General features: G+C 44.5%; 1 pseudogene across 1 annotated transcript; it reads right to left on the bottom strand.

The window, feature by feature from the left end:
* On the bottom strand, positions 1-7,923 carry LOC311142920 (platelet endothelial cell adhesion molecule-like; annotated as a pseudogene). Its single transcript, XR_014615225.1, has 12 exons — positions 7,819-7,923; positions 7,646-7,669; positions 6,402-6,695; positions 5,956-6,237; positions 4,847-5,740; positions 2,416-2,697; positions 2,143-2,281; positions 1,897-1,967; positions 1,522-1,575; positions 1,332-1,421; positions 1,119-1,175; positions 1-226 (listed from the first exon to the last, which is right to left on the bottom strand). The product of XR_014615225.1 is annotated as a platelet endothelial cell adhesion molecule-like (transcript).
* Between the last annotated feature and the right edge of the window lie 1,663 nt (positions 7,924-9,586).

The raw sequence follows: 9,586 nt of genomic DNA, 5'->3' as shown, positions 1-9,586 counted from the left end.
ATATATAAAATATACAAATGCATTCAATGCAATAACAGCTTCAGTTGTTTTATGGGCTGAATAAGTTAGAGAATAAATATTGATGGTGGTCATTCAAGTTGTCCGTCTTGCTCTGATCCTGGTTCTGGTTCTGGTTCTGGCTCTGGCTCTGGTTCAGGCTCTGGTTCTTGGTCTGGTTCTTCTGACTCATGGTCATTGTGGTTTAGCTGGGCATATTCAACTGAGCCTTGCAGAAATAGACAAAATAAAAATAAAAATACAAGAAGAAACCAGTGTCTGTTTCTACAGTTTCTGTGTATTCTAGCGGTTTCCTCCTTCTGTGTTGTCTTATTTTCACCATAAGGGGTCCCTCTAAGACAAAACAAAGTCATAAGGTCTATGTACTGTATGTAAAACAATATGTGCGTGAGTGTATTTGTTAGCAAATTGCTCTACTTACGCCATCAGCTTGTTCGGACTCTGACTCACCAGCAAAAACAAGAGCAGGAGACAAGCTCAGGAAATGAAGGCATTCAGTGATTAGAGAAGATCTACGTCTTCACCACCACTCCCCAAAACAACACCATTCACCCAGAGCCTCCACCTCTCCTCAAGACTGACCGCCTTGGGCTTATCCAATTACAACCACTAATGTGTGTGTGTTACCAGTCAGTTTCCCTGCCAACAAGCCCATTGTTTGACAATATAGAAGCAGGCCAAAGCCCATGATTGTTTCCTCTTCCCCTGTGCTGCAACATTGTTTGACACACATACCATGTACATTTCCAAGGATTAGGTCAATTACTCAACAATGGACAAAATGGATGGCGGGTGGGGGTTCTTATTTCAGGAGTTAACAATGGAGCAGTCCTCTGACTCCGCTTGACAGATGGACCCTGTGTTTGGGTTGGATTGTAATAACAGGAAGTTCCCTTTGACGAGAGCAGGAAGTGGACAGCTGGCTAAACTGCCGGCTTAACGGCACCCTCTCTCACTAACAATGCAGATGTTTAGAGTTAGGCCTGGCCTGGTTTCCTGAATGGCACATTTCTCAAACCCCAGAGAAGAAGCCCATCTCATTTGCTGTTTCTTAGTGTATAGAGGGCTTTAGTGAACATTGAACAGGATATTAGTCTTACCTTGCATCGAGTTCCGCACTTCGCTGTACACCATGTCTGAGCCTTTCTTCACGGGAGCTAGGAATGCATAAACAAATGCTTCAAAGGGACATAATCTAAAAATACAAGTGGACAGCTCACGATTATTTGACTTTAAGCAATAGATCAATAATAATGTTGACATGTATTTGAAGCCTAGCACCTCCCAGCTAAGAGGATGGGTCAGTCTCTTACCTCTGGTGGGGTCTACCTCCTGGGGATGGACCTCAGTGTATTGTGGCTCAGGTACCTCAGAAGTTCCCTTGCTGGTCTGGTCGTCAGACTCTACAATAGCCACACTTAATGTTAGACATGAATAGTCACAGAGTTAATGCTCCTACTGTTGAAATGTAGGAGTTGACCTCATGAACTCTGGTACACTCACCTGAGCCTGAGACATGATCACTCTAGACGCTCCTTCCCATGACCCCAGGAGTGACTGCAAAACACAGAGACCAGGGGTCAGTCATACAGGACACCGGTCACATCCAATTGTAAGAAACATTAATTGCTTTGCCATATTAGGTATGCATCCCCTCACCTGCTATTTACCCTGAGCCAAGCTAGGAGGAAGGAACACACAGAGAGGAAGAGAGAGGATATCCTGAGAGGATGAAGGATTGGAGCAAGGTTAAGGCTGAGATGGTAGGGGCCTGCAAGACTCTATAGACTTTCTATCGTGGGCCAATGGTTTAGTAGTGTGAAGTCCTGACAGCAGCTATAGGTACTACTGTACAGTAAATCAGTAGACAGTGCTTACCATTGGCAGCCTCATTGACTTCTCCATGGGTTAGTCTCAGAGTCTCGTCTGTTTTAGTGCTTGTTGGCTTCCTGAGAGAGGGGGAACAAGAAAACACAATGAATATTTAAACAGGAAACTCCTATATGACCTTTACCGCTTTAATATTCACATCTTGCCTGACAAAGCATTGTGCATCACCTGTACATTCAATGGTTTGTGAAAAGACTATGGAAGTATGATGCAATCAAAGCCAGGCCCACTCACACTGACAGTTCCACTGTTCTCTTTTTTCTGAATGGAAGAAGGCCTTTCTTAACGATGATGATGATGATGATGATGAGAGACACTGTGAGCAGGATGCAGAACGCTGCGATCAGCCCCTTCTTCCAGCCAGCCAACTTCACTGCAGACAGCAAAGATTCAGAGGTTACCTCAGGTCAAGTTCAACCTCAGTGGATTTAGCTAAAGGACTTCTAGTCACACACAAGTGTGTTTGTGTGATAATACTTTCATGTGTGAGACCCCTTCCCCTCTCACCTCCAACAGTGACCATGGCACTGCTCTTGCTGTCGTTGGATGGGTTGTTGGTGACGCAGTAGTATCTGCCTCCATGCTCTCGACTGACACCTTGAACCGAGTGGGATCCTCGCATGTCATTGGTGGTCTTGGACAGCAGGGGCAGGGCACTCGTTGTGTGATACCATGTGTAGGTGATGGGGGGCGTGCCCCGCTGGACAGTGCAGGTTAGGGTCAGGTCCTCCCCCTCAGCCACGTCCCCCATGTTGGGTTTCACGGTCAGTACTGGCCTGGAGACTGGCTCTGTGGGGAATTAATGTTGTTGAGTCATTACAGTAAATCTGCTCTGTCATCAGTTAGACTGACTGTACCAGCGTCTCCTTTTCATAAACCAGAGCCATATGTACAGTACCAGTCAAAAGTTTGGACACACCTACTCATTCCAGGGTTTTTCTTTATTTTTTCTATTCTCTACATTGTAGAATAATAGTAAAGACATAAAAACTATGAAATAACACATGTGGAATCATGTAGTAACCAGAAAAGTGTTAAACAAATCAAAATATATTTTATATTTGAGAGTTTTTTTATATTAAGTAGACACCTTTAACTTGATGACAGCTTTGCACACTCTTGGCATTCTCTCAACCAGCTTCATGAGGTAGTCACCTGGAATGCATTTCAATTAACAGGTGAGCCATGTTAAAAGTTAATTTGTGGAATTTCTTTCCTTCTTAATGCATTTGAGCCAATCAATTGTGTTGTGACAAGGTAGGGGTGGTATATAGAAGATAGCCCTATTTGGTAAAAGACCAAGTCCATATTATGGCAAGAACAGCTCAAATAAGCAAAGAGAAACGACAGTCCATCATTACTTTAAGACATGAAGGTCAGTCAATCCGGAACATTTCAAGAACTTTGAAAGTTTGTTCAAGTGCAGTCACAAAAACCATCAAGCGCTATGATGAAACTGGCTCTCATGAGGACCGCCACAGGAAAGTAAGACCCAGAGTTACCTCTGCTTCATAAGTTCATTAGGATAAGTTCATTAGCGTTAACTGCACCTGAGATTGCAGCCCAAATAAATGCTTCACAGAGTTCAAGTAACAAACACATCTCAACATCAACTGTTCAGAGGAGACTGTGTGAATCAGGCCTTCATGGTCAATTTGCTGCAAAGAAACCACTACTAAAGGACACCAATAATAAAAAGAGACTTGCTTGGGTCAAGAAACACGAGCAATGGACATTAGACCGGTGGAAATCGATCCTTTGGTCTGATGAGTCCAAATTTGAGATTTTTGGTTCCAACCGCCGTGTTTTTGTGAGACGCAGAGTAGGTGAATGGATGATCTCCACATGTGTGGTTCCCACTGTGAAGCATGGAGGAAGAGGTGTGATGGTGTGGGGGTGCTTTGCTGGTGACACTGTCAGTGATTTATTTGGAATTCAAGGCACACTGCAGCGATACGCCATCCCATCTGGTTTGTGGACAATGACCCAACACACCTCCAGGCTGTGTAAGGGCTATTTGACCAAGAAGGAGAGTGATGGAGTGCTGCATCAGATGACCTGGCCTCCACAATCACCCGACCTCAACCCAATTGAGATGGTTTGGGATGAGTTGGACTGCAGAGTGAAGGAAAAGCAGCCTACAAGTGCTCAGCATATGTGGGAACTCCTTCAAAACTGTTGGAAAAGCATTCCTCATGAAGCTGGTTGAGAGAATGCCAAGAGTGTGCAAAGCTGTCATCAAGGCAAAGGGTGGTGTGATGCGTGTGATGGAAGGAGTCAGGCGCAGGAGTGTAATCACCAAATACAGAGTTTATTCCTTTGTGGACACACAAATGCGCTCAAATAGCGATCAACGAAACAGGCACAGGGGAAACTCTCATCCCTGGCAAATACACTGTAACGGTAGACTCCAATAATACATAGGCACAGGGGAAAATCTACCCTGGCAACAAAATGTACGAGTAGCTCCACCGAGCTACACTACTCTCACAAATAACAATCACCCACAAGGACAAGGGGGCAGAGGGAACACTTATACACAGACTAATGTGGGGATTAGAACCAGATGTGTGTGATTGACAAGACAAGACAAAGGTGATGATGATTGGGGCAGCAGTGGTTAGTAAGCCGGTGAAGACGAACGCCGAAACCTGCCCGAACAAGGAGGGGAGGCAGCCTCGGCCGAAGTCGTGACAGGTGGCTACTTTGAAAAATCTAAAATCTAAAATATATTTTGATTTCTTTTACACTTTTTGGGTTACTACATGATTCCATATGTGTTATTTCATAGTTTTGATGTCTTCACTATTATTCTACAATGTAGAAAATAGTAAAAATTAAGAAAAACCCTACGTGTGTCCAAACTTTTGGCTGGTACTGTACGTGTATGTATATATACATCTGGTTCTGTTATAAACAGGAGGTGTGGCCAACTCGCCTATGATGGTGGCAGTGCGTCGGAGGTGCTCTCCTGAGCTCTCCCTGTGGGGCTGACGGGGGTTGTTCTCTGCCTTGCAGGAGAAGCTGTGGATGTCAGTGCTCCTGTGGATGGAGGTGATGTTGAAGAGGGCCAGATCCTTGGGACTGCGGACCACCCTGAACTCAGCCTGTCTGTGGGGGCTCAGCAGGGTGTAGGTGATGGGCAGACTACCGTTGTCACTCTGACACTGGAGCTGGAAGGGCTTGCCCAGGATCAACCTGCCCCCTACCACGCTCAGAAGAGGGACTGACACAGGCACTGACAGAGGGAGAGGGGGAACAACAAAGAGAACGAAAAAGACAGGATGAGACCAGAGAAGAGAAAAACTGTTCGAAAATAAAGCACATGCAATGTTTGAGAATGTTGAATGAGAGTGGAGTGTTTTTAGAATTACCCCATCCACACAGAGAGACTCACCTTTTGGAAAACAACTCTGTGGGGATCAGACAGAAAAAGCAGAGTGTCAAACTTTAAATTCAAATATACATTGGCATGGCAAAACATTAAATTCAGTTCAGCTCAAAAACGCTCACTATTACATGTCATGTGGCCCAACCTTTTACAACAGACACATGGACATCCAATACTTGCCTTTGACTTTGATGCTTTCATAGGCTTCTTTCTGCACGTTGCCTCTGTCCGCCTTGCACACATACTCCCCAGAGTCCTCTGCCAGCACTCTGAGCTGATGACTGAGACTAATGGAGGCTGTCTTAAGCACCCTCTTGTCCTTGGTCAGGAAGACCGCCACATTGGGTGGGGGGTTCACCACTCGACAGACAAACTCGACAATGTCACCCTCAATCACATCTTTACCAGGAAGAATGTTCATGATGGGTGTGATGAACAGTTCTAATGATACAACAGAAGAACAGGGATACTCTTTAACCCAACATTTATTTTCTTACAGGTGATCAAATATTGAAGCACACAGAAGCATAATGCCCATAGCAAATGAATGAATCAAATTCAAATTCATTAAATCCCAATGCGCTACTAGAAATCTGAACCAGCACATTCCAATGACAAATGCAACAGTTACAGACAGCATCCAACCCCACTCTTACCTTTGACCATGACCTTGACAGTGTTGCTGTTGTTGGACCTCCCAGCGTTGGGCAGCATGGTGATTTCAAAGTAACAGCGCAGGTGTTTGTCCCCAGCATGCTTCAGCTCCAGCCTGGTCTCCACTGAGTTCCCACCGGCCCACACCTGCTTGATCTTCTCCTGGTCCTGGTAGAAGTGGAAGAGCAGGGAGCCAGACTCCTCTGGGGCTGTGCAGGTAGCTGCCAGCTCATCCCCCTCAAACAGGATCTGGGAGGTCACCTGCAGCACAGGCGTCTGTAAGCCTGTGGTCGAACAATCAATGTCAGTCACTATGATTTCACATACCATGCATCACAAAGAGGAACATACTTGATACTGTATGTACCTACATATAATGGATTATGAATGAAGATCTAGAGAGTTTTACCAGAAAGTCAATATAATCATGGATCCATTTCAGCAGTACCTGAGACGGTGAGTCTCTGGGTCCTGCTGCCTTTGCTCTTGTCCTGAACTATGACCCGGCACTCGTAAGCGCCAGAGTTGGCAGCCCTGGCCGGGGTGAGCTGGTGAAGGACCGCAGGTTCGGTGGTGTTTTTGGAGTAGACCAGGACATCGTCTCGCAGGAAGTTGAAGCTGTATGTCAGGGTGTGGGACTGGTCATGGCTGATGCTGACCTCACAGTTCAGGTCCACGAAGGTCCCACTGTCTACCTCGCCACTGGGGTCCAGTTTGAGCGTCACACTGTCTATGGTGAATACTGCACAACCACACGCACAGACACACAAAGACACCATGACAACCAAGGCTAATACAAACTACTATTTGTGGTACAAAATAACCAAGGCTAAATGGAAGTGATTTTTGGTCAAGCCACAAGATATTTGGTATGAACTATACTGTCTGGGCTCTCTCCTCTACAGGGCAGGTAGAGTCCTCCAGACAGAGGAAGGCCCTTCCCTGGTGCCTGACAGCCCTTCACTCGACTGCACAGTAAGCAGGAGGTGGAGGAGGAAGGAAAGGAGGAAAACACTTTAACAAACACAGGCCAACCTTCCCCTCCCCTGGGAGGGCTGTGGCCTTACCTTGGCTCCTGTTCGCACTCAACACCAACAACACTATTGGGCCTGAGCTGACACAACAAAGCGGGCATTTTGTTGCACATCCTCCCTGGTAATGCTTTTAGAATAGGTACAAATACAGCTCAGCCATGCAGGCGAAAAGGCTGAAAACTGAGCCAAATGTACTTTGGAGCCAAATCTGTGACTCAGCCTTTGGGGAATAGATACGGTCTGTTATTACAGTTATATGCCACCAGCTCCTTCTCAATACCCAATCAAGAGCTCAGAATGAACAAAGTTGCTGAGAAAAATAAAACCATTATAGTATTTGAGAATGTAGGTAGATCAAAGAGGTTCAACATCTCAGAAGCTTGTTCACACGCTGACTCAAAACAATGAAACCAGCTGCGTATTCCGCTTAAAATACCTTCAATAAATCTAACGAAAGACATGAAAATGTCAAGGAAGCAAGACAATACCCATTTTCTACAAAAATAACTATTTTGTGTGAGGAATAAAAATAGCCGCTTGTCAACCGTAGACAGGACCAACTGCCCTCAAACTGTCTCTACGCCGGGACTCTTCCAGCTCTCTGGTGCATTTATTAAAGTGGCATCAAATACAGAAAGTAATTGTATCTCATACTTACATGACTGAGCTTCTGCCCCTTGCCCTGTGAGTGGAGATAGGTGGAGGGAGACAGGGGAGGAATAAGAAGAGAAAACTAGTGATGTGAGAGACAGACATACATATGAATAGAAGGTGAACTAAAGGTAACCTATCTGAGCTGAGAAAGTAGAAAGTAGAGCGCTGGGTCCTTACAGAGGCTGAGCAGGCTGGTCAGCATTAGCAGAGGCAGGTAGAGTGGTGGGGAGTCCATCCTGAGTGATGACACTGCTACAGCACCACAGCCCGGAGCAAGAGTGGCAGGCGCTCACATAGGGACAGGGGAAGAAGGGGAAGACTGGCCGGGCTACAGGGAATGAGAAGTGGAGTGGGAAGGGGGAGAGGGCGGGGCGGGAGGTAATTGTCTAAGTGTGTGTGTTACGCCTTTGTCTTATCATTGGCCTTGTTTTTGTTTAATTGACCAGGAAATGACAGCTGCTTCCTTAGGATATGCAAGTTCGTAAATGTACAGTGCCTTCAGAAAGTATTCATACCCCTTGACTTATCCCAAATTTTGTGTTGTTACAGCCTGAATTCAAAATTGATTAAATCGTTTTTTTTCTCACCCATCTACACACAATACCCCATAATGACAAAGTGAAAACATGTTTTTAGACATTTTTGCAAATTTGTTGAAAATGAAATACAGAAATATTTAATTTACATAAGTATTCACACCACTGAGTCACATGTTAGAATCACCTTTGGCAGCGATTACAGCTGTGAGTCTTTCTGGGTAAGTCTCTAAGAGCTTTGCACACCTGGATTGTACAATATCTGCCCATTATTCGTTTCAAAATTCTTCAAGCTCTTTCAAATTAGTTGTTGATCATTGCTGGACAACCATTTCAAGTCTTGCCATAGATTTTCAAGCAGATTTAAGTAAAAGCTGTAACTCGGCCACTCAGGAACATTCACTGTCTTCTTGGTAAGCAACTCCAATGTAGATTTGGCCTTGTGTTTTAGGTTATTGTCCTGCTGAAATGTGAATTAATCTCCCAGTATCTGGTGGAAAGCAGACTGAACCAGTTTTTCCACTAGGATTTTGTCTATGCTTAGCTCCATTCAGTTTATCTTTTATCCTGAAAAACTCCCCAGTCTTAACGATTACAAGCATACCCATAACATGAGCAGCCACCACTATGCTTCAAAATATGGAGAGTGGTACTCAGTAATGTGCTGTATTGGATTTGCCCCAAACAAAAAGGGAATTAATTTGCCACATTTTTTGCAGTATTACTTTAGTGCGTTGTTGCAAAGAGGGTGCATGTTTTGGAATATGTTTTATTCTGTACAGGCTTCCTTCTTTTCACTCTGTCAATTAGGTTAGTATTATGGAGTAACTACAATGTTGTTAATCCATCCTCAGTTTTCTTATATCACAGCCATTAAACTCTGTAACTATTTTAAAGTCACTTTTGGCCTCATTGTGAAATCCCTGAGCAGTTTCCTTCCTCTCCGGCTACTGAGTTAGGGAGGCCGCCTGTATGTTTGTAGTGACTGGGTGTGTTGATACACCATCCAAAGTGTAATTAATAATTTCACCATGCTCAAAGGGATATTCAATGTCTGCTTTATTTTTATTTTTACCCATCCATCAATATGTGCCCTTCTTTGCGAGGCATTGGAAAACCTCCCTTGTCTTGTGGTTGAATCTATGTTTGATAATCACTGCTCGACTGAGGGACCTTACAGATAATTGTATGTGTGGGGTACAGACCAAAATGGAAATTGAGTTTTGAATTAGATACACCAAATACAGACCAGAATGTACTTTGCCCATGTGCTTATTGTTTATGAATGATTGGCAAGTCCAACAAAACCCTCGCTAGGTTTTAAGGCAGTATGACCATACAACACATAAAGAGTTAACCAAAAAGGTTATATCTGTAGCCAGGAAATTCTATATTACAGTCAGCGGGAG

Source organism: Coregonus lavaretus (assembly GCF_964263955.1).
Source record: "Coregonus lavaretus genome assembly, chromosome: 2".
NCBI classification, from domain to species: Eukaryota; Metazoa; Chordata; class Actinopteri; order Salmoniformes; family Salmonidae; genus Coregonus; species Coregonus lavaretus.
The sequence above is the reverse complement of the archived record's forward strand: the minus strand, read 5'-3'. Positions and strand labels throughout refer to the sequence as shown.